Source organism: Cupressus sempervirens, chromosome 8, assembly GCF_028749045.1.
Source record: "Cupressus sempervirens isolate cs-2001-9-10 chromosome 8, ASM2874904v1, whole genome shotgun sequence".
NCBI lineage: Eukaryota > Viridiplantae > Streptophyta > Pinopsida > Cupressales > Cupressaceae > Cupressus > Cupressus sempervirens.
In genome coordinates, this window is record NC_143125.1 from 462,927,888 (window position 1) to 462,954,774 (window position 26,887).

Below are 26,887 nucleotides of genomic sequence, written 5' to 3' on the forward strand. Positions count from 1 at the left end.
TTGTAAGCAACTTATGCAAGTAGTGTTCTTACCCTTCCATTCTTGCAACATTTGCAAATATTTCCCCATAGTCTAGTCCTTCTTCTTGTGCATAATCTTTGTAACTAGTTTGGCCTTATTTATTGTGATCTCACCCTTCTCATCAAGCTTGTTCCTAAATACCCATTTGGTAGCAATCACATTTTTATTAGCTGGTCTTGGAACTAAGGTCTAGTTTTTTTTCTTCTCTATTTGATCTATCTCTTCTTCCATAGCTTTATGCCAATTATCATCGTGCAGTGCATCTTTCACTATTTTGGGCTCAATCTTGCTCAGCAGACATGATTCATTCCTTAGTCTGTTCCTTGTCATTGGTCTAGCTTCATTTTCACCAATGATTTTTTTTGCAAGGTGATGTCTTCTCACATACTTGGATAGCCTTGTTTCTTTCCTCATTTCCAAGTTTGGTCTCTCAGTTTCAAAGTCACTATGCACATCTCTTTGTACTATTTCATCATCTCTTTCATGTGTATTGATTTTAGAATCAAAATGTGCATTGTCTTTATTCTGCAACTCGACTTCTGAATGTAGCTTGACATTCACTAGTTGTGACTCAGCTAATGCTAAAACTTGTTGCTGATTCCCAATTTGATTGGCAATATCTTCTTCATCAAGCATTCCTTCATAGAAGTATACAAATGATCTATACTCTTCTAGTTTCTTGGTTTCATCAGCTTGAACTTCTGCATGCTCATCAAAATTTACATTTGCACTCTCCACAATTTTGTTAGTGTTAGTATTCAAACACTTATATGGTTTACTTCTAGTGGACTATCCAAGGAATATGCCTTCATCACTCTTTGCATCAAAATTACCATTTCAAGTATCTCTAAGAATATAGCATCTACAACCAGATACTTTGAAATGTTTTGCATTGGGTGAGTAACCATACCATAATTCAATGGGTGTTGCAATTGTACCTTTCTTAACTTGTACTTGATTTAGGGTGTAGACAGTTGTACTTACAACTCCTCTCATGTACTTTAGAGCAACATTTTTCTTCAATTAATGTTTTGGCACAATTTATCATTGATATGTTCCTTCTTTCTATAATGCCATTCTATGGGGGAGTTCTTGGTGCTGATGTTTTTTCTCTTGACTCCTTTGTCATTGCAAAATGTCTCAAATTCTTTTGATGTGAACTTTCCTCCTCTATCTAATCTTAAGAAATTCAAACTCTTTCCTATTTCCTTCTCAACCCTGGCCAAATACCACTTAAACATTTGAAATGCATCATATTTTTTCTTTAAGAACATATCAATCATCATCCTAGAGTAGTCATTTACAAGCAGCATTTTACATGTGTCTCCTTTGTAGCTTTGCACTTCTATTGGGCCACATAAGTCTGTATGGACTAACTCTAATACCTATTTGAAAGTGTAGGTTTTGCTTTTGAAACTTGACTTGGTCATCTTTCCTAGGTAACATTGTTTTCACATTGTATTTTCAAGCTTCTTCAATTTAGGCAAACCTCTAACTTTCTTCATTTTGCTGATGCTAATCAGATTATCAAAGTTGACATGACATAGCCTTTTATGCCATAGCGACACATCATAAAATCTAACAACAAAACATGATGCATCTTCCATATCTAGGTAAAAAAGATTACTCCTCCTTTTTTCTCCTTTTTCTATCAGATTTCCATTAGTGTCATAGATTTTGGTAGTTTTGTTTCCAAATTCTACTTTGCATCCTACATTGCCTAACTGTGACACACTCAGTAAATTGTAATTCAATCCTTCAACATAGTATGCATTATCACATAAAATTTTCTCTATAAGCTTAATAGAACCTTTTCCTTTGATTAGACATGGAGCATCATTTCCAAATCTAACACTATTTCCATCATATTGATTAAAGGTAACAAACTTACTTTTGTCTCTTGTCATGTGATGTGAACATCCACTGTCTATGATCCACTTATCATTCTTGTTCACATAGGTTACCAGTGTTATTGCTTCATCTTCATCTGACTCATCCTTCATGGCTACATAGACTAGCTCATCATCATTTTCATTAGAATCTTCTTCTTCAACAATGTAACACTTTTTACCTTTGTCTTTGTAATCTCTGCTATCATCTTCTCTTCTATTCTTGTTCTTGTTGTCTTCTCTGTAGTTCTTTTTCTATGTGCATCTTGCGGCAATATTTCCTACTTCATTACAATTGAAACATATGATAGGTAGCTTACCTTTGAATTTACCTTTGCCTCTGTGAAATCTTCTGGCTAATAGTGCTTCTAGTTGTTCCACATCTTCTTCACCTGTGTTGCTATCAATGGATGCATATTTTACCTTTTTCTTCTTCTTCTTTGTTTTCACCTCCTAAGTATCTTTCATTAATAGCTTGGCCTTTAAAGCAAATTTAAGATTCTTAGGTCTGTAATTATTAAAGTTGGACAACTCAAATGCAGTGAGTCTTCACTCTATACCTTCAAGAGTTAGCTAATTTCTTGGTACACATCTTAATTCTTGTATGGCTAAAACTCTAATAGCATAGATGGGGACCAAGATTCTTAAGAATTTTCTATTAATAGTGTCATCATATAAATGACCACCAAAACTTTTTATTGCACTTACTACTTCTTTCATTCTAGAGGCATATTGAGCAACATTCTCACCTTCCTCCATTTTCATGTCATCAAATTTTCCTTTGAGGCTTTCTCTTTTTGCTCTTTGAACATTCTAATCTCCTCTATAAATATCTGTCAAGGCTTTCCACATCTTGAATGTAGGGTCACATCCCTTGATGTCATCAAATTCAACATAGTTGAGGGCAGAGGCAATCTCCAACATTGCCTGATTATGCTCCTTTTTCTTCATATCTTCTACAGTGGGTATAGTTGGATCAACATGTTCTACTTCAATTAAGGTTTGTGCATGGTCACTTATTGATCCAAGGTTTAGCTTCATTAACTTTTTCCATGCAGTGAAGTTATCTCTATTAAGCTTAGGAACTTCTCTCTTGGACATCTTGATCTTCCTACTTCTAGTACCTTTAAACCAAATCAGCAGATGTCTCTAATACCAATGATTAGAAATTCTTCAAAATAACTGAGAGGGGGGTGAATTAGTTATTCAAGGTCCAAATGTGCTAATAAAACTTTTTCACCAAATATAGCAAGCCCATTTAACTGATCATGCATCCAAGCTTTAAACTTTCCTACTTAGCAAGTTACTATAAAATCAACATGCAAGCATAATACATAAAAGATCAACACATAACACAATGATTTACATGGAAACCCAATTTGGGAAAACCACAAGTAACATGCTACTCAATTCTCACTCTTCTAAAGTGATGCCCTGTGAAAGGCCTACCCTATTAAAGGCTACAACACACTGTTAAATATGACCTAGTTAAAGGATTTCAACCACCTTGTTAGAAGTGGGCCTGGTTAGAGGACTTTAGAAAATTCACTTGGAATGCCACCCTCTTAAAGCATTTACAAATGGTTGTTAAACCAACCTAATTCCATAGGATTTTACCCTAGCTAATACAATTTTTAGAGAGTAACAATAAGGGCTTTCGATCTGATACAACTCACAACTTAACTTGCCGATTTTAGATCTCAATTCAGCTCTCAAATTTTCTTGGCTTCTAGTCTCTATAGCTTTGAAAACTTGCTCTCCTTTCAAGCTTCATCTCCTTGAGTCTTCATGCTCAATGTACCAGTGCAATCCCCTCTGTGGCCACCTATCAAAGAAGAGTTTTTGTGCTCTGTTCTACCTTCTCTCTTGATGCCTTCACCTTGACATCCTACCAACCACTTCAGCAACTTGGCAACTCAATAACTCTTGCTTCTTGACTTGTACCTCCTTAAATTGAAGTCTGGAATACTTTTCTTGCTTGAATCTTCCCGCTCTTTTTTATAGGTCGAATGGATTAGGTAGGATTCAATGAATCTACCCCTTATCTTGTTTCTTCTAGAAACATCATGAAAAATCCTCCTAAATTTTCCCAAAAATAGTTTACCTAAAATTTTGTGCCACCAGATCATCATCCTTATCCTCCATCTGGTTCATAAAATTCAAGGTAACAAACTTTTTCGGCTTAGATATGGTGAATCTTTGACTTTTCAAATAATGTAGTAGCTCGACACTATTGAAATCCTGATGCTCAACACATACTGTGTTACTCAGCACCTACTATGTTTTACTGATGCTTGGCAACTACTATGGATTCACTTAGCATCAACTAAGTTTTACTGATGCTGAACAACTATTCTATGCTCAGCACTTGAGCTTGCTTAGCTCCTTCTGCTTCACTTGACACACTAGATTTTTCATTTTCTCAACACTTACTAAGAATTTTCTCGGCATGAACTAGCTTGCTCAACATCCACTAATGAACTTACTCAAGCTTTGTAGATAGCTTTGTTACAACTTATTCTTCTAGAGTTTCTAAGTGTAATCAACATCTATAATATCAAGTATACTATCAGTACATCATTTTATCATTATCTTAACTGATCCTTACAGTTTATTACAAAACCATAACTCAACCTTTCCCTTAGGTGCTTTTGTTACATCTTATTGATTAAATATTATTCATCAATCAACTAAGTTATAGTACTTGGATCTTATAAACAACTGGCTTTCCAACAAATAATAGGTTTGACATCACTGACAAAATAATGATTGAAAATGTTCTTTAGCAAAAATCTCCCTCTTTGCAAATAATCTCTCTTTTTCAATAGTGATCTTTTCAATCAGATTTCAACAATAACATCATCTCCTTCTCATAAATCAATCCATAATAAACAACCAAGTAACTAAGTATGGAAATCCTAAAAATCTTTCTACACAATGGTTCGACAACATACTAAAGGTTATAATTATAATTTTCCAAAAGCAACCACACATGTAGGAATCTATGGTGCATAAGAATATTTGTGATTAGAAGAGTCAAATATAAGGTAACCTATAACTCTCTCTAGACTCCTTCCCCTAGTGACTCTATATGGCATCAATAATCTTTCATATAGATAAGGTAACTAACTATTCTTCCTAAATGTCTCTTTGGACAGACAAGCATCATCTTCTACTCTCATTCTAGCATTTACAAGTACTCGAGGCATAGGTGAGGAACACATGTTTTTAATTCATTTAAAAACTAAAATCCCATGAAAATTTTGTTATCACTTGTATTAACTTACAATGAGCTACCATGGTTTTTCACTTAGTGGCCCAACCCACATTGTAAGCCACTCCCCCTTTACACACCTAGATTACCTACCCTAGGTTCAAATAAGAAAAAGAAAAAACAAAGTCAAAGTTTAGGAAAAAAATTCATACATCAAAGATCATCTTAATAATTAAGTAAATCAATGGAGAAAAGTCCAAATTCTTGCATCCTATACAAGGATTCAAACAATCTATCTCATTATAGACATAATCAATATTCATCCATCCCATGATACACATCTCAAGTTTAATAACATTTCATAGATACATAAATCCAAAACAACAAAAAAATTTATTTCCATACATGGAGTATCAAAATCTCATAGAGATAAATAACCATAACATCAGATTGTTGTATTACTACACATAAGGTGAATAACTAAATTGTATACAACACATAAATGGAGAGGGGTATTTTAGAGAGAAAGTTAGAAAATTGGATGAAAATTTAGAGAGTAAAATTGGACATATTTGGGAGAGGAAATTATGTAGAGAAATTGGAAAAAGAACTTGGGAAGGGTTTTTAAAGCTTGGTTTGAGGATCTTGGAGGGTTTCTAATTTAGAAGAATTTTGGAGAGGGAGAATTGGGGCTAAATTCAGAAGGAGATTTTGAAAGCTTGAATAAAAGAATAGGTTAATTCTTCAAATAGAAAGCCTTCATATCTAGCCTAGGTCTCCTAGTTGGTTATGATTTTTCAATTGGTATTATGACGTAGGATCCATCTCTTGTATGTTTTGCAAATATTTCTTTTAGAAAAAAATTTCTTCGTGGTTATTAGTTTCTATGATAGATCTAAATATTATTATTTTATTTTTGAAATTTTGTTTTAGAAAGATTGAAGAAATTTATTTTTGATTTAATGATTGTTTTTGTAATTATAGGGGTTTTCTTTTGTTAAGAATTTTATAGAAGAAGAAATAAACTCATTATTTGTAAGGGAAAACTCTCTTAATTTTGAAATTTAAATTATAGAAATCAAATGAAATAAACCAATTATTTTTAAAGGAAAACACATTTAGATTTGATCATAAAAATATATATTTCCATGGAAAGAATAAAATCATATTATATTTGGTTGAGTTAAATATGTGTGTGTGTGTGTGTGTTTTAAAACCTATTCCTTTATAAAATAAAGGAGATGAAGAAAAATAACAAGAATGATGTCTATTATTTTACAATAGTATGATTTTAAAATATTTATTATTATTTAAGTAATATTTTATGGAAAAAGCTCATTAGTTAAAAGGTATTAATTTAAATAATATTTCATTCCAAGTAATATTTGTTTAAAATATATTGGTTGGTATTTTAAATAATACTTTATTTTAAAGATGATATTTTCTTTAAGAAATTATGTTTATTACTCTTTTGAAAAGAAATAAATAAATAATCAATAAACATTAGAGGTAAACACAATTATTTACTTTATTAACTACTTGGACTTTTATGTCCAATAATCAATTTATATTTCATAATTGGAAATTATTGTCAAAGTGAAAATAATAGTATTTTTTAATGTTAATATTATTTAATTCAGTTTAAAATCAGGTTGATGTTAATGTTTAGCAACAACTTTTTATTTGATTTAAATTTGAAATAGGAATTAACTCAACATTCAATTTGGATAAACTATTTTTTTGAACTTAGTGGTAAATAGGGAAATTTATATTAAACAATTAATTTATTAATTAGGGGAGTGTAATAAATTTATCCAATGTTTTGGATTTGAATGTATATATGTTAGGAAATTATTTTGATAAAGAGTTTAGACTTTTATTAGGGATTTGACTTTATTAAAAGAACCAAAAAAATTCTCTAAACACTTATATGTGATTTTTGCATTCCTTATGTTTTGTTTTCAAGGTTTTAGTCAACTTATTAGGAATGTAATCTAGAGCCTTGGAAAGATTAATATGGGCGATAGTGTTATAAGCATCATTTAGAGTTTCGATTAGATCATTGACAATTCTATGCTTTCTCTAAGTGTTTTTCATGTATTTAACTGTGCATCGATCTTTATTTCTTGTAGCCATTAAAAAGTGATAACCATTAATGTGTTGTATATGATTTACGTAGTCATCTTGTGTGTAGTAATACAATAATCTTATGTTACGGTTATTTATCTCTATGAGATTTTGATACTCCATGTATGGAGATAAATTTTATTGTTGTTTTGGATTTCTATATTTGTGAAATGTTTTTAAAGATGATATGTCCATAATGGGATGGAAGAGTATTGATTATGTCTACAATGAGATAAATAGTTTGAATCCTTATTTTTATAGGATGTGATAATTTGGACTTGGATCGATTGATTTACTTAATGATTATGATGGACTTTTATTTATGAAAGTTATTTTCTAAAATTTGACTTTTTTTTGTCTTTTACTTATTTGACCCTAGGGTAGGTAATCTAGGTGTGTAAAGGGGAAGTGACTTACAATGAGTGTCATCCTACTAAGTGGACAACTATGGAAACTCATTAGAAGTTAATATAAGTGATAACAAAATTTTCATGGGTTTTCGATTTAAAAATGAATTAAAAATATGTGTTCCTTGCCCATGCCTCAAGTGCTTGTAAAGGCTAGGATGAGAGTGGGAAAAAATGTTTTCCTATCTACAAAGGCATTTTGGGAGCATAGTTAGTTACCATATCTGTATGAAAGGCTATTGATTCCACATAGGGTCACTAAGGGAAGGAGTTCAAAGAGACTATGACATTACCTCAGAGTTGACTCATGTGATGACAATTCCCCTCATGCATAGTATATTCTTGCATGTGTGGTTGGCTTTGGAAAAGTATAATTATCAGCTTTACTATGTTGTCAAACCATTGTCTAGAAAGCTTCTAGGATCACCACACTTAGTTTCCTAGTTGTACCTTGTGGATTGATTTATGAGAATGACCTGATTTATTTCCTTAGCACAATGGGAGTGGACTATTTAGGTTCATGAGGTGTGGTGGTAGTGGATTTCTTACCATATGAGTTCTAACATATTTGTACTAGTGTTAGTGCTAGAAGATTCTTGATGTACTTGTTTATCCATACTCATTATTCTTTAAAACTTGTTCCTTTTTCTTGATGCATTTTAATTCATGTGTGTTGTATAATTGATGTACTTTGTATATTATGGCTTATGTGTACTTGTATTCTTTTAGCACACCTTTAAGCTTGTGTTATGGATGTCTTGTATCGAGATTATTTTATGGACTCAATTTAATGATGAAATGTATATTGTAATAATGCTTCATTCAATAAGATGATGCATTTATACTCTTTATGATTGCATAAAAATAATTTTGTAATTAATGTGGAAACTTAACTTAGTTAATCAAAACTTATTTGTATGAATCTTAGAATAATGTAACCTATGTTGAGAACATTAATTATGTGAATGTAATATGTTATCTTTGTATTTCTTCTGCACTCTATTAAATGATTTTGTAAAAGCTTTACAATTTTTTTAAAAAAATGTTAGTCAACTTAGTGACTTTAATAAGGTTAATTCCTCTGGGCTCCCAAGTGGGGCATTACATCTAGTATCAAAGTAGACTTTGAAAAACTTGGGAACATAGTACATAACTGAATAACATGTAGTCAACATGCAAAAAGCTTCAAAAAAATCTATAAATGAAACTTGGAACTCTTAACATTAGGAACTCAATCTTGAAATATTAAACTATGCTTATAATATGTTGTGGTGGCACACCAAGATGGTGTACAATTTAGTGGACACTGATGCAGAGCTGCACCTTGGAAAGCTCAAGAGGAATATTCACTCAACTGAGTTACTTCAAGGGGCATTCACAACCTTCAGGATCGTACTCGGACCTAGACTTAAGATTGGACTAGACAGGATCTGCAACTCATTCTATTGAAACATCTTTATTACGAGAAATCTCATCATCTGATATCACTTCAAGATCAAAAATTTCATGGGTGACGGCATCTGTTTTCATTACTGTTTCCAATGGGCAATGATTTGAATCTTGATCCCATTTCCCCTCTCATCCATTTCATCATCTCTATAGTCCGCGTCCTTTTGGCTTTGGTTTTTAAACAAAACCGTCGATGAAGAATTCAATCCATTGTTTGAAGTTATCACATGCAAAGATTGTAAGAATTATTATGATCGTAGACCATTGCACACGGATCCTGACAGTTCAGTATCTTCTTGTTGTTGGTGTGGACAAGCTATTATCTACTTCTCCTCTTAGCCGAACCTCTTGGAGACTTACGTGAAAGAAAACAAAATGCCGAAGATCAATCAATTTACCAATCTAACCTTTAGATTCTGTGCGGCTGCATGTACTTCCTATACACGATCTTCATAACTAGTACTGGAGTTTAGACACGATTATTGTCTCAGCCCGAGCTTCTAATAAAAAGTGACTTGCGGATTCTGGAGCATCTCGATCTACTTACATGCAGTCTCAGGTCCGATCATTAGCTCAATTAGTAGAGTAGAGGATTTCTCTCTCAAATTTGATCCCTCCATGGTGGAAACCACAAAGTTCAGAAGTTTGGAGGGTTTCAAAAAGGTGACATCCTCTTCCGTATTCTATCTTCTGCAAATATTCACAAAACTGAAAAACTTTCTATATCTCATTCAAAATTTGAATCACAACTTGGACCACCGATTCCTGCATGAAAAGAAAAATTTATTGCCCTCTCTCCAAAAATTCCATTCTTTTACATAGCCGACTGGCCTTTTAAAACTGACCCTCCTCTTCTAATAAAAGGATGAGAAACGGTTTTTCGTCTTCTATCCAAGAAAAGGATAAGAAACCAAAAACCGCCAACTACCTATTATTGGAATCTGACAATCATTAAAACTATTCTAATTTAAAGAATCTACACCTGATCCTAGGTGGCTATATCTGGAGAGCTCATCGAACTGCTACTCTAGGTATGCCACCACATGTAGGACATTTATTGAAAACATTAAATTTAAAACACACAAACATAAACCTTTCTTATTCTATTTCCCACTCTGCTACTGCAACAGACACCACCAAAAAATAAAAAAATAAAAACATAAGTAATTCGATCAGGTTATATGAAATTTCAAAAAGTGGCTAGGCTTGGTTACCAATCCTAGCAAAAATACATTAAAAAAAATTGATCAAGTTTCTAGGATGAAAATTCTATTCAAAACTTGATCAAGTTATTCAAAACCCAATTGGGTTTTGAAGAAATAAAAATAGGCTCCACTCCAGAAGTCATAACTTTCACATCTAGACTCCTATTGACTCCATTCAATATACGTTGGAAAGATATTGAAAATACATACAACATAATGCAACTAAAATAATAGTATGAAATGAAGATTTTGTTTTCCATCCATTATAATCAATCATGGTTTAAAATAAGTAGTCATTATTTTCCAAACATGAAGTGAATAGGTAGGTAAGATTATTATCATAGTTTTTATCTTTCTATCATCTCTCTCACTCCCTCTATCTATTTATCACACAAAAAATCACTCACTCATTCACTCACTAACTCCTAATCTCTCTCTCTCTCTTACTAAATCTTAACCTCTCTCATTCTCACACTAACTCCGAAACTCTCTCTCTCTCTCCCTCCCTCCCCATATTTCTCACACTCTCTGTGCATGTCTATACCCCTCTCACTCTCTCCATCCTATTCTCTCTCTCTCTCACTCTCTCTTATCCTACACCCTCTCTCTCTAACCCCAAATCCCTAACTCCCCCTCTCTCTCTCTCTCCTAGACCTATGATCCTTGAAATGATAACTTCACATAGAGAGAGAGAGAGAGGGGGATATGAAGAGGGAGAGGGGATAGAATAAGAGATGGAGAGAGAGAGAGAGAGGGATAGGAATAGGGAGAGTAAGAGAGAGATGTAGTGATGGAGAGATGGACATGGGAGAGAGATATTAGGGGATAGTATGGAGAGAGAGAGAGAGAGGAGGAGGAGGATTGGGGATTACTTAGAGAGAGACAATGCTTAAGGGTAACAAGTTAGACAAAGAGAGGTTAGGAGTTAGTAAAGAATGTGAGAGGTTAGAAGTTAGTAAGAGAGATATATTAGGATTTATTTAGTTAGTTTTTGAGCATTTTTACATGTGTTTTTTAGAGGGAGAGAATAAGCAATATGTTAGTATTTGTGTTTACCTATTGATTACGCATTTGGAAAATAATGACTACCCATTTTAGATTATACATAATTCAAATTGATAATTTTTTTTTTGATGAAATAGGATTGATTAATCTACATGATCCTTTATATCTCTTCAATATCTTTCCAATGCATTTTGAATGGAGTCAGTTATACTCCTTATGTGAAAGTTATGGCCTTCAAAGTAAAGCCTACTTTTAGTTCTTCAAAACTCGATTAGGTTATTTGAATCCTAGAAACCTAATCGAGTTATGTCTTTGTGATAGCATAGAGAAATGGCCCAAAGGCTTGGGACACTATTTTCCCTCCAATTTTTTCCTTTTAGACATTTTTTCATCTTCTAAGATGAATTCTCATCTTTGCCTTCATCAGGTTTGCTAATGGTGAAGTGGGTATCTATAAAATTACTACTATAATATTACATGTCTTCTTATCTTTCTAACCATATTAATTTTTCTATTTTTCGATAATATTAATAATAAAAATTTTAATTACTTTTACCAATGCCTTGACATTCCTCATAGGCATGTGTCTACCATTTTTTTAAATAAATTTTGATATACTTAACCAAATTCAAAATAAATTATATATTATTGTTCTACACTTGATTTTATACTCTTAAAAAATAATCCATTTTCTATTATTTTGGTGCAAGTTTTGCTCATCACATGAATAGGTACCAAAATTTTAGGATTTAATTAGTTCAATAATTCATTAAAAAATATAATACTCATTAGAAAATTAAAAAAAATACACAAGTTCTAGATATCACTCATATCTATCAACATACCAAAGGGTTATGCAAAATAATAAATATAAATATGTTTTTTGTGTTGCACACAAAACCAACTATGTTATGTTTTATAAAAAAATTAGGAACTATTTTTTGTGTGTATAGGGTTTGACCCACCTAGTCTTATCCATTTTTTACAAACTCTAGTAGCTTAGAAAGTAAATTCAAAGCACTACAATTTATATATTTTACATATATTGTCATTCTATGTGGATGAACCTCAAATGTCTCCTCCAAGTTTAGATTTACCTGATTTCAGAAAAAGGGTGCCCACTTATACCCCCTTTTTGTACACCATCTTGGTGCACTTAGCCATTGATTATGATTGATTTTGAGATATTGATCACTTTCTTAAATATGGTAAACAATGGTTACCAAAACTAGATCCTTTTGGATATCATGTACATTTACTATCAATAATGTCTCTTAAAAAATTCAAATAAAAACTACATAGAAATACACATGCAAAAATTCAATGAAAATAGGAGAGTTAATCAAGATCTTTTTATACATCAATAATCTTGATAGAGAAATCTAATCAGATAGCACTGTCTTATCAGTAAGGTTTGACATCAATGAAAACATAAGAATTATCTCAATCGTAGTTTCCAACAATCTCCCTATTTGGCATTGATGGAAACACCTCTTGTAACAATGCAATCCAAAACATATACTACTTTTGATCATCCTCCTCTATGTTTAGTAGATTAGATATTCATTAATATCCTTAGTTTCATTTTGATTCTCATCTCTATGTTCAACAATATCTTTCTTTCAGTCCCATTCTAATTCTCATTCATGCAACTCTAATATGCAACACATGAATTCCTTCTTTCATATCATATCATGAAATCATATAGCTTCCTTTGTATTGCCAACAATATCTTGCATACATTGTCCCTCTTTTCAACACCTCATGATATAATCTCTCTCTTTCTGATTACTATATAGGTAGTTTCTTCAATATGCTCCCTCTTTGACAACAATGCCAAAGACACAACATCTTTCACATACATCTTCACTATGTAGATATCTTCATGTCAATACTTTTGAATCTTATCTAACGATATATCATCTATTCTTATGATTGATACAACAATATGTTCTTCTTCCTTTACAACTTTAGGAAACTCCTAAAGTATGACTTTCTACATCAACTTATAAGATATTCTCATCAATTCATTTGATGCAGAGCTCCATCTCATCTTAACTATCCTTCTTGAGGGGAATCACCCCTAATTTACCTCTAAGATATTCATTAGCATCTATTAGAAATAATGAAATTGAAATGAACTAAAATGAAGAACCATAAATTAATCCAAGAGAGTTTGTAATGAAAATAGTTACCATACTTTACATGAGCTTTCCAATCTCAACACAAGAGAGCAAACAAAGATTTTGAAAGGGGAAAGCAAAGAAAACCTCTTGTGAGTTATATGAATGAGGAAAATTCCTAAAGAATGATGAGAGAGATAATGAGATAATGTTGAGCCCAAGGCTCATTCCATGAACTACATAGTGGTTACATGTTATTGAGAATGAGAGAGAAGCATTTCTTATAAAGATATGAAAAGAGGAGTTATTTAGCAACTCCCATGTGAATGATTTCCACATTTATAAGTGTATGCATAATAAGTGTTGTAATCCTCTTAAGGAGGAATAAAACTATTTTCTTTAATAAAGGAATTAAAAAAGAGACTTGTCCTCACACATGGACAATAGGACAAGAAAGTGACATGTCCTCACATGCGGACTAGAGAAAAAATAACATAAGGGATACCTTGGTTTATCCAATTTAATAAATACAGCCAAGGAAAGATTACTAATTCTAACACCCCCCTTTAATCTTTACTTGGGGAAATTACATCAAAGGGTATTCAACCCAAATTTTTACAATGAAATTCTAAATTCTCTCTAGAAAAAAGTTTTGACAATATATTGGGAACTTGATCTTTGAGAATGTCTTCAATTATATAAGAGGTCTCTTGTAAGTGTGGGTAGATCTTTGTAGAGTTAAGAGAAGTGGATAATTCATTTGAATGTGTTACATCTTCATGTCAAATCATGGTACATAGGATATGTATGCCAAATAATAATGTCTTGTATGTGCCTGGATGGATTACTTGAAAAATAGACACAAGAAATAAGACAACTATCCACAAGGAGGATTTCGTATGATATTCAAATTAAAAATCCTTTTGAATAAGGATAAGAAAACTCTCATAAAGAAAAAGAGATGAAAATGCAACATGCCACCACAAAGAAATGGAGTTAACCTGATATAAAGATAAATTATATGCTAAAAAATTATAAAAAAGGACAAATTGATGAAAAAGATTGATCAATGTTCTCATGAAAAGTATATACTAATGAACAAATAACCACAACCAAGGCCAAACAATGATGCTTGCATCAAAATTGCATCAATCATGTGGATATAGATAGTCCACTTAATGAATCATCTCACTGCAAGTTAATGGAGGCGTCCCTTCATAACCTGCATGACTCACAATCTAATTGATAAAGTATGCAAAGCATTATCACATTAACATATGAATTAAATTAAAAGAAGAGACATGCTGATCAAATTGGTATTATCACATCATGATTTTTATTAGGATACTAAAAAGGGAAGGATTATGAGGATTAACAAGATATTTCCTTCAAATAAGAACATATTGCCTTCATATTGGATCAAACCATTAGTAATTGAAGGAAAACTTCAAGAATAACATCCTCTTCATTGAGGAACAAAATGGAACAACATGGAGTGAAACTCCATAAATATCAACCTTCAAGGTAGAGTATATAGAACCAAATGGAAGAAAAGGAACAAATAGAACTAAATGGTGGGTGTATATGAGCAATGTTAGTATGCTAATAGAAACCAAATTTAAAAAAGCTTCTACAAACTAAACAAAATTCATAAACTTCAAGATAGACTAAGATGAGCTCTCAATTGAGAATATGAGCCATTAATGGACTCTCTCAATAAGAAGCTCTCTTGTTGAGTAGCTTTGTCTAAATAGATAGGATGTATGCTCAAGCTTTTTGCTTCAAAAAGGGCTTCAAATGGAGTTGGAATTTGGGTGTGAGTGTATGGTTTTGATGTAAAATGGCTTCTTAAAATGGCATTATGACTTTACTTCATGGATTGTGTTATTTTTCAAAGGGGAAGGATCCAATTTATAGGCAAGAGGCTTGAGGGATTGAGGGCTAAGATGCAAGGATGGGAAAAAGCTCATGGAGGGCTCAGATTGCATGAGAGGAGAGCACATGGATTGTGCTTACTTACAGCCAATCAGAAAGTGACACATGTCACAGGGTGAGAGGATGGAGGAAAGGGAAAGGATGAGTCAACAAAGGAGGCTCAAGGGATAAAATCTTCATAAAGACCCTCATTATGGCTTGTAAGAGCAATAAAAGGGCTTGGAAGAGTCATTTATGGCCTAGTGGGCTTCATAAAGTTTTATGGTTGAGATATTTTGAGGGAGATGAGAGAAATTTCGACTTGGGCTTGATTAGGAGGGTTTTAAGATTGCTTAGGATTGTGAAAATGATTAGAGGATGGATTAGGATGGTTTAGGATTAGCTTAGGGATAGGCAAGTGGATGGCATTTAATGAGGGTTGGTGAAGGAGGAGATATTTGTTAACTTTGGCTTGGGTTAGTAAGTCTTAACCCATGTTTAGAGAATGTGACAAGGTTAGGAGGGGATTAGGATTAGGTTTAAAGACATCTTCTAGAAGAGTCTAGACTTTGGATGAGGATAAAGACTTTCTAGAATAGTCTAGAACTTCCTAGGATGAGGATGAAGACTTTTTAGAAGAGTCTAGAACTTTTTAGGATGAGGATAAATTAGATTTTTAGGAAATAAATAAAGTTTTATTTATTTCAAGGGTTTGGGTTGAGGAGATATTTATTAAAATTTTTTTAATAAACATGAGGATTAATATTTAATCTTAATTAAATATTTTGAGTTGGGATTAGGGTTAGGAAATGATGGGATTAGCCTTTAATCAAAATTAAAGAAGGATTAGAAGATTTTGGAAGAGGTTAGTGGTCTTAAGGAAATTGGCCAAGTTTTGGGCAAAAAATAAATTTTTTATTTATTTTGGGTTTTTTGGTCAATTTATTAATTAAATAATTAATAAATAAGGAAATAATGTTTAAATAAGATTTAAACATTTTTGGGATGGATTCCTTAATTAAATATTTTTAATTAAGATAAAAGGATTTAATGGCATAAAAATAAATAAATAAATAAAATAATTAATTAATTAATAAATGATGATGTCATCAGGAATTTTTCAGAAAATAAAAATACTTTATTTTCTAAAGATTTTTAGGTGTCTACAGTGGGAAACCCCATATAAAATAGCATCCTTACAAAGTGGAACCAATAGATCAAGATGGAGGGAAACTCCATATGAATATCAACTTTCAACGTAGAACAAATATAACCAAATGGAAGAAAACTCAATATAAAGTGCACACCATTATAGGATGGAAAGACAATCCATGGGCTGAATAAGGCAAGTATGTATCAGTTATATTGAAGGGACCTTCATGATATGAGTCATATATAATTGAGGGTGCTCCATAGTTAACCTAAAAAAAAAGGGCTCCCTATGAAACTTACAAAAAAATACAATAAACTTCATATAAATCAATAGTAGAAAACCATAAAGTGCCAACATGGGTATAGAGGGATATTATAAAAGCATAAAATTACAGATGAATAGATCACAATAAAGTTCAAGGAAAATGTATAAGATAACTCATAATCCAAAAAAAGAGAGGTAAATGTAGTGATCTAAGGAAGATCAAGCCATGTAGGTTCAAACTTGCCTTTCTTTTCTCGATCTGCTTGGACTTTCATTTTTTTTTTGAGGACCATGTCACCTGGCTGAAAGTGTCGTGGAAGCACCTTCTTGTTGAAATTCCTTTTGAGACAAGTTTGATAGACTATGAGATGATCATAGGCTTGTTGTTGCTTCTCGTCTAAGAGATCTAGCTGGGTGAGTCGAGCTACTCTGTATTCTTCATCTGATATTTTCCCTTGCAAAGATATGCGCAAGGAGGGAAGTTCAACCTCTATAGGTAGTACCACTTTGACACCATAGACTAGGGAGTATGGAGTTGTGCCTGTGGATGTATGGAAGGAAGTTCGATAGGCCCATAGGGTAGGATTTATTTGTAGGTGCCAATCACGGCCGAAATCATTGACAACTTTCTTTAGGATTTTGAGGAGGGTTTTGTTAGTTGCCTCTGCTTGGTCGTTACCTTGTGGTAAATATGGGCTAGAAAAGCAGTGATGGATGTGGAGGGAAGTGCATAATTCTTCCATGTTGAGATTTTCAAAGTTACCTCCGTGCTAGGTGAAGATGGTGGATTGGATGCCAAAGTGGCAAACAATGTGGTACAAGATGAACTTGGAGACCTGAACTCCTGTAGTTGAAACTAGGGGGACTGCTTCCACCCATTTAGTGAAATAGTATGTAGCTGTTATTATCCATTTATGTCCATTAGATGAGAGGGGTGTGATAGTTCCAACTAGATCAAGGCCCCAACAAGCGAATGACCAAGGTGGTGCAATAGGCTGTAGATCCTGTGCTGGAGCGTGCACAAGATTTGCATGCTGTTGACATGGGAGACACTTTCTGACAAAGTCACAGGAGTCTTCTTCAATGGTAGGCCAATAATAGCATGCTCTAAGGATTTGTTGCGCTAGGACAATACCACTTGTGTGGGCACCGCAAAGTCCAGAGTGTACTTCCTTTAACACCATTGCGGCCTCTTTTTGGTCTAAACATCGAGAGAGAGTATCGTGATAACCCCGACGATATAGGGTATTGGCTATGATAACATAGCGAGATGATTTTCAGATGAGGTTCTGGCATTGGGTACGTGTGAGGTGAGGGGATATGATACCATCATTAAGGTAAGCGTGAATCTCATGGTAACAAGGGGATTGGGGACCAACCAAGATACAAACATGGTTTGAATCCTCATTCGCATAGGTGGGTGTGAGGAGCTGCTCCAGTAAAAGCTCATACTGTGTAGTTGCTTGGGGAATTTCCAAGAGTGAGCATATAGTAGCCATAGCATCTGCTGCTTTGTTCTGTATTCGAGGCACTTGTGTAAACTGAAGCCTTGTAAAATGCTAGGTTAGCTGATCAACTAGCTCTTTGTAGGGTAATAGCTTTTCATCTTTGGTTTGATATTCATTTAGGGCTTGCTTGATGATGAATTGAGAATCGCCAAAGATTTTTAGCTCAACAATGTTCCATTCTATAGCTATCTTTAATCCTGCTATGAGGGCCTCATATTTAGCTATATTGTTGGTGCTAGGGAATTATAGCTTAAAGGCTTTTGGAATGTAATCTCCTTGAGGTGTGACCAACAATATTCCTGCCCCTGATCCATGAGATGTGTATGAGCCATCAAAATAAAGTTTCCATGGGGGTTGTTCTTCAATTAGACAGATATGCTCATCTGGAAATTCTGTGATCAACGGCTAAGCATCTATTAGAGGTGCATCAACTAGGTGATTTGCTATAGCTTGCCCTTTGATTGCCTTTCTGTCCACATACTAGATGTCGAATTCACTAAGGAGCATAACCCATTTGGCTAAATGGCCTGTAAGTGTTGTTCTGGAGAGCATATACTTGAGAGGGTCAATCTTGGAGACTAGTTGGATGGTATGACTTAGCATATAATGAAAAAGCTTTTGAGTTGAGAAAACAACTGCCAAACAAGCTTTTTCCATAGGAGTGTAATTGAGTTCATAACCAACTAGGGTTCTACTAATGTAGTAGATGGCTCTTTCTTTGTTGTAGTCATCGAGCTGTGCTAGAAGTGCCCCTAGAGTAGTAGGTGTTGCTGATATGTACAAAATCAGGGGACGAATAGGAACTGGTGGAACCAAGATAGGGGGATTGATGAGATACTTCTTGAGATGGTCGAAGCTATGCTAACGTAAAGGATCCCACTTGAAGTTCTCATCCTTCTTTAGTAAATGTGAAAATGGTGTACACTTATCTGCAAGCTGGGGGATGAAGCGTCAAACAGATTGAAGCTTTCTCTGAAGAGAACGAAGCTGTCACAGTTTCTGGGAAGGAGGCATGTCTAAGATAGCCTTGACCTTCTTGGGGTCGATCTCTATACCTTGTTTAGAAACTATAAAGCCTAGAAGCTTGCTAGATGTGACCCCAAAGACACATTTCTTGGGATTCAGCATGAGATGATATTTGGCTAACCTATCAAAGACTTTCTCTAGGTCAGCAAGATGATCCATGAAGGTATGAGACTTGACCAAGATATCATCCACATAATCCTCCAAAATGCTATGGATGAGATCATAAAAAATGGCTGTCATAGCTCTTTGATAGGTAGCCCTAGAATTCTTTAGGCCAAAAGGCATCAGGTTGTAGCAAAAGATTCCTCAAGGGGTAGTGAATGCTGTCTTATACTGATCCTCTTCTGCAATCTTGATTTGATTATACCCAGAAAATCCATCGATGAGGGACAAAATTTCATGTCTAGCTATAAGATCTACTATCATATATATGTTGGGCAAGGGAAAATCATCTTTTGGACAAGCCTTGTTAAGATCTTTAAAATCAGTGTAGATTTTGATGTCACCGGAAGGTTTAGTGACAGGGACCATGTTGGAGATCCACTTTGAGTAGTCGATAGGTCAGATTACCTTAGCAGCTAACATTCTTTCTAATTTAGCTTTGACCAATAATGCCACCTTGGGGAACATTTTTTTAAGCTTTTGTCTGATAGGCTTGATCTTTGGATCAGCTACAAGATGATGAACTACAAGCTTTGGATCAAGGCCTGGCATGTCCTGATATGACCATGCAAATCGGGCAATGTTCTCTCTTAAGACCTCAAAGAGGAGATCAGCTTGGTCTTGTGATAGGGATGCAACAATGTGAACAAGCCTAAGAATCTCTGAAGAACCGATGTTGACTTCCCTAGTATCCTCAATTAGAATAGAAGATATCTCTAGTCAATTATCTTGAGGAGGTAATGCTAAATCCTCATGTTCTGTTTGTGTGTAGGAACCCCAAATAGGCTCTACGCTGATCACTGTTTGTTTCCCTGGGTGTAATGATTGTTTTTGGTTTGTTTTTGAATGTTTTAAGCTGTTTTTGGGTTTTTGAGTTGATGAAAAGAAAATGCAAATATTGAAAACTAATCTTACCTAAAATTATAACTCAAATATGGTTATAATGCTAATCAAATTCATTTATTCGGATGGCTCCTAATGTATGTACAATACTTATTGCTGGAGGAATACATTAAAAACATCATTATTAATAGTTGAAAAAAACCTAATTTTTGTCTCCAATATGCAACCACGCTGTTGGTTGCTTCCTCCTTGAGTAGCGCCTATCAAAAACCGCAATATTAAATCTCTGATTTTTAATTCACTGTAGCGCTATACTGTTCACAGCACTGTAGCTGCTGTTATAACCCCTTCCAACCTGTAAACAGATTCATCCACTTTTTCCCTACTAAAACACAATATTGACTCCAGAATGAAGTCAACTCATAGGAAAAATTCAAGTGATATTTCACACCCTCAAATTGCATCAACTCTGAAGATACTACGTTCTCCACAGTCTGAATTCTTCTCAAACTTGTAGAAACCCTTGTTGCCACAACTTCAAGAAATTTCACAAGGAAAATTTTTTAAGCAATTCTCATAACCTGCTCTTGAAGGAAGACAAGGTTTGTTTATAAGGACTCCTCGACTCCAGAATGAGTCTCCACGCTCAATGTGGGATAAAAGATATAATAATAACATAAAAAATGTTATTACATTAAAACTTAGAAAATCCCTTTTAATTTTTCCATAAGCTTGGACCCACAATTAATTGAAACAATGGCCCCTTTTATGATATCATGACCCTCACTTAAGTTATATATTATAACTTAACAATATAGGCTCAAAACCAATAATGTTTATTTTAACTAAATAAACATTAATATCTTCATTATTACTCAACATTTTTGAATGTCGTTTGGACTGGGAGCTAACATGATAGAACTGCATATGACCATACCCCTTTTCTAAAAATAGTAGGGGTCTATATTTATAACTCCAAAACTGCTAAAAATAGCCTAACCAAGCCAAACTCAAAGGAAAACTCATCATAAACAAACTCTGGCAACCCAAAAGAGTACTCTACTTTGGTCCTTGGAGGATCTCCACACCAAGGTGACCCTCTATCCAATCTTATTAGCCTACGAGGGTCTCTGATAGGCTAATCACCAGCTAAAGTGATGTCTCTAGCTAGAAGGGGACATCACAGTCCGCCCTCCCTGAAATTGCTTGTCCTCAAGCAATCTCAACTCTGGATGCTGTAAAATCTCCTCGCTCTCCCAAGTAGCATCCTCTACCGGCAAATCCTTCCACTTCACCAAATATTCTCGGATGGTACATTTCCTCAAGTTCCTCTCTCTAAAATCAATGATAGCCTTTGGTATCAAAACAAGTTCTCCCTCATCATCCAGGGGTGGTAGTACTGTAGAAGGCACAATATGATGCCCTAGCACCTTTTTGAGGCGTGACACATGAAAAACATTGTGCACCTTGCTCTCCGCCAGAAAGTCTAACTCATAAGCCACCTCTCCCACTTTCCTAATAATCCTAAATGGACCATGGTATCATGGCTTGAGTTTCTTGGCACCACTCTTCTTGAGAGTGGATTGACGGTAAGGCTGCAACATAAGATACACCATGTCTCCAACCTCAAAAGTCCGTTCAGTCCTCTTCTGATCTGCATACTGCTTTTGCTGATTTTGTGCCTTAGTTAGATTATCCTTGAGAGTCTTAACAAGGTCTTGACTCTCCTGTAATAGATCACCTGCACTGGGCACTCTACTGTCACTCAAAAGCAGATCCATAAAATTGGGTGCCTCATACCCATATAGGGCCATAAAGGGTGACATCTGAATAGACATGTGATAAGTGGTATTGTAGAAATACTCATAGAGATAAATCCATTTTACCCATGCCCTCTGTTGCCCTACTATATAATTTCTAAGATATCCCTCCACCCATTTGTTTACTATCTCTGTTTGACCATCTGTCTAAGGGTGGTAGCTAGTGCTCGGAGTGAGCTCTATCGCACACAACCTGAATAGCTCCTGCCAAAAGTGACTCATAAACCTACTGTCTCTATCACTTACAATGCTTCGAGGTAAGCCATGTAATCTGAATATCTCTTTGAAGAACAACTCTGCCACCTCTGTAGCAGTGTATGTAGCAGCGATCGAAAAGAAGTCTGCAAACTTTGTAAGGTGATCCACAACCACATATATGCAGTCTCTGCCTTGGGCTCTAGGCAGTCCTGTGATGAAGTCCATAGACAAACACTCCCACTTCCTATCAGGAATCGAAAGTGGCTGAAGTAAACCAGCTGGATAGGAGTGTTCTTGCTTATTCTGCTGGCAAGTGGGACACTCCCTAACATATTGAAGTACCTCTGCTTTGAGCCCTTTCCATGTGAATCGCTCTCTAATTTGTCGATATGTCTTGTAGAAACCAGGATGTCCTGCCATAGGTGAATCATGAAAAGATTTCAAAACCACCCTCCTCACTACTGATCCTGGGACCAAAAATATTCATCCTTTGTAAATGATGAGCTCATTCACAAGGGTGTATCTGCTGTCCTAAATAGTCCCATCTATGAATCTAGCTGCCCAAGTGTCCTTTGCATACTCTGCAAGGATCAAGTGTCTCCAATCCTCCGATATGTCTGTCAATAAGCTCAAATGGGGCCTACGTGATAAGGCATCAGCAACTACATTCTGTGTCCCCTTAAAATATGTAATGTCAAAGTCATAGGACTGTAACTTGCTCACCCACTTTTGTTGCCTATCATTGAGATCTCGCTGCCCCAAAAAGTGTCTTAGGCTATTATGGTCAGTTTTGATACAAAATTTTCTACCTACCAAATATTGCCTGAATTTGGCCAAAGCATGCATAATGGCTAACATCTCCTTATCATATATGCTGAAGCTCCGCTCTAGCCCTCTCAATTTCCTGCTCTCATAAGCAATAGGGTGCTTCTCCTGCATAAGCACCGCTCTAATGCCCTCTCTGGAAGCATCACAATGTAGCTCAAAAGGTTTGCTGAAATCTAGTAATGCTAATACTGGACAAGAAGTCATCAACCCCTTAAATTTCTCAAAACACTCCTGTGCCTCAAGAGTCCACAAGAAAGCTCCCTTTCTCATCAAATCTGTCAAGGGTGCCGAATGCCTAGAATATCCATCCACAAACCTTCTGTAGAAACCACATAGTCCTAGAAAGCCCCTCTACTATGTAAGGTTCACCGATGAAGGCCACTCCACAATGGCATGAATCTTTTCAGGATCCATGCACATGCCCTCTGCACTGATGATGTGACCCAAGTACAACAACTCTGTCATGCCCAAATCACACTTTGACTCCTTTGCATACAAGGATTCTCTGTCCAATATACCCAGCACCGTGTCTAGGTGAACCAAGTGCTCCTCCCAAGATCTACTATATACCAAGATATCATCGAAGAAGACAAGTACAAATCTCATCAACTGAGGATGGAAAACCCTATTTATTGTTGCCTGAAAAGTAGTAGGTGTGTTAGTTAGCCCAAATGGCATAACTACAAACTCAAAATGGCCACAATGACATCTAAAGGCTATCTTCTCGATATCCTGCTCTCTAACTCTGATCTGGTGATAACCTGATCTCAAATCTATCTTTGAGAAGAAGCAAGCTCCATGAAGCTCATCTATCAACTCATCGATCCTGGGAATGGGGTATCTATTTTTAATCCTCTTCCTATTAAGCACTCTATAATCAATGCACATCCTCAATGTCCCATCCTTCTTCTTTACTAACACCACTGAAGAAGTAAAAGGAGACTTACTTGGTCTAATGTGGCCCATAGCAAGTAACTCCTTTATGGTTTTCTCAATTTTATCCTTCAACCTCTTCGGATGCCTGTAAGGTGTAATCATGATGGGCTTAGCCCCCTCCTCTAACTCAATGATGTACTCAATACCTCTGTCTGGTGGTCTACCTAGTGGAATGTCACTGAACACCTTAGAGTGTTTAACTCTAAGCTCCTGAATATCAGGAGGATATTCAATCTTATGCTATCACTCCTGTGATGGCATCAACATGCACTCTGCTGCCCACTCTACCTGATCATGTCGAATCAATCTAGCCATTCTACGAAAAGAGACCATCCTAAGATCACTGTCCCTAATTGCCTTAAGAATATGTGTCTTCCCATTCACTTTAAACCTCAGCTCCATCTCCTTGAGGTTAAGAGTGAACTCACCAATATCGTGCAACCAACTCATCCCAAGAACTATGTCTGTATCTCCCATAGGTAAAACATAAAAATCTGCCTTAAAGTCATAATTATTAACTTTCAATGGGAGTCCAGTGATCCTACGATCACATTTGAGGACACAGCCATCCGCTACCCTCACTCTAATTCCCCCAAACTCCTCTATTTGTATGCCACACTTCTCAACCATCCTAGCACCAATGAAATTATGAGTGGCACCTGTATCAACCAAGGTTATGACTCGCTGTCCAGCGAGTACTCCTCTCATCCGGAAAGACCCTTCTTTCTTAATACTAGTGAGATGAGCTTCCCTAAGTTTCCCATCTCCTTCCCCATCCTTGGACTCCATTTTAGACAAGTTTTCAGCCTTGTCTTCCTCTTTTTCACCATCTATTTCCTCTATATCAGACTGCTGATCTGAATTATCTGATTCTGATTCCTCATAGTATGCCCACATAACTCTGTTAGCTTTTCCCTTTGGCCTAATAGGACAATCATGGTTTGCATCATAGGGTCCCTTACAGTAGAAACATAATTTTTTGTTCCTCAAATTGTTTAATGTTTCCTTGTCAAAAGGTGTTGGAGTTTTATCTTTAGAATCATTTTTAAAATCAGTCCTCTCTGGTTTTTTATAAAATGGTTTGTTATCCTTACTAGAAGATGCTCCTTTGGACTGAAATTTGTTTTTTGGGACTGCATGTTCCATACTTCTTGCCTTTTTCATCACTTCCTGTAAAGAAATAGGATCAAATGCCTTTATCCAACCTCTCAGTGGTTCAGATAGGCCCTCAATGAAAAGAACTATCAATCTATGCTCTGAAATGTTTGGCACCATGACTACCAACCACTGAAATTCACCAATGAAATACTCCAAGTTGCCTGTTTGTTTCAGCTGTGCTAAGTCTCAAAAGTAAATCTCTGGATCTTTTTTGTCAAATCTTTCAACCAACCTATCCATGAAGTCCTGGTATTCTGTCACTTGGTTATACTGAAGTGTTACCATACCATGGTACCACCAATCATGTGCTATTCCCTCCAAATGCAAGGTGGCATATTTGATAGCTTCAATCTCTATCATTGGCCTCAGTGCCAAAAATGTGTCAAGCTTATGAATCCAAGCTTGAGCTGTCATCTTACCACTCCCATCAAATATAGGCATAGTAAGCTTGCCTGTAGCCCTCTTTAGCTCACCATTTTGACCTCTAGGCCTCCTATCTTGTCTAAGTGACTTGTAATGCTCTCTCCTCTGATTTACAAAGTGTTCAAAGGTCATCCTCTCCCAAACCTATGGAGCTAATAATTCCCATTCATCATTTGCAGCCATGAGTGCATCTGCGAATATGGGGTCTCCTGTCGCCTCCTCTATCGGAGCTTCTTCTGGCTCCTCCGAAACAAATGTAGGGCGTGTAGGCCTATCAGCTATTCTGGAATGGGTCCTTTGTGGTCTCTAATTACTTGTAGCACTCCTGTTATCTCCCTATTCTCCCAGCTCCCCATTTTGTCTAACAGGTGGGTTCATCCTTTCTACCATAGTAGTGAGTGCCTGTAATGCCTGTGCCATCTGCTGCTGCCCTGTAACCATAGCACGGTAGAATTCTTTGGTATCCTGATCATCATTATTCCTCCTGTTTCTAGGTGGACTACCATCATGCCTCTCTTCCATATTTCCTGTTTCCTGTAACTGTTCTCTTTCAATCAGAGCTCTCCTACGAGTATGGTACCTGTGTGGTCCAATTTCCAGTGGCTACATATGACTCCCCAAACCCTCAAGATGGCAGGAATGAGGCTCTGATACCAATGTAGGAACCCCAAATAGGTTCTATGCTGATCACTGTTTGTTTCCTTGGGTGTAATGATTATTTTTGGTTTGTTTTTGAATGTTTTAAGCTATTTTTGGGTTTTTGAGTTGATGAAAAAAAAATACAAATATTAAAAACTAATCTTACCTAAAATTATAACTCAACTCTGGTTATAATGCTAATCAAATTAATTTATTCAGATGGCTCCTAATGTATGTACAATACTTATTGCTGGAAGAATACATTAAAAACATCATCATTAATAGTCGAAAAAAATCTAATTTTTGTCTCCAATATGCAACCACGCTGCTGGTTGCTTCCTCCTTGGGCAGCGCCTATCAAAAACTGCAATATTAAATCTCTGATTTTTAATTCACTGTAGTGCTGTATTGTTCATAGCACTGTAGCTGCTGTTATAACCCCTTCCAACCTATAAATAGATTCATCCACTTTTTCCCTACTGAAACATAATATTGACTCCAGAATGAAGTCAACTCACAGGCAAAATTCAAGTGATATTTCACACCCTCAAATTGCATCAACTCTAAAGATACTA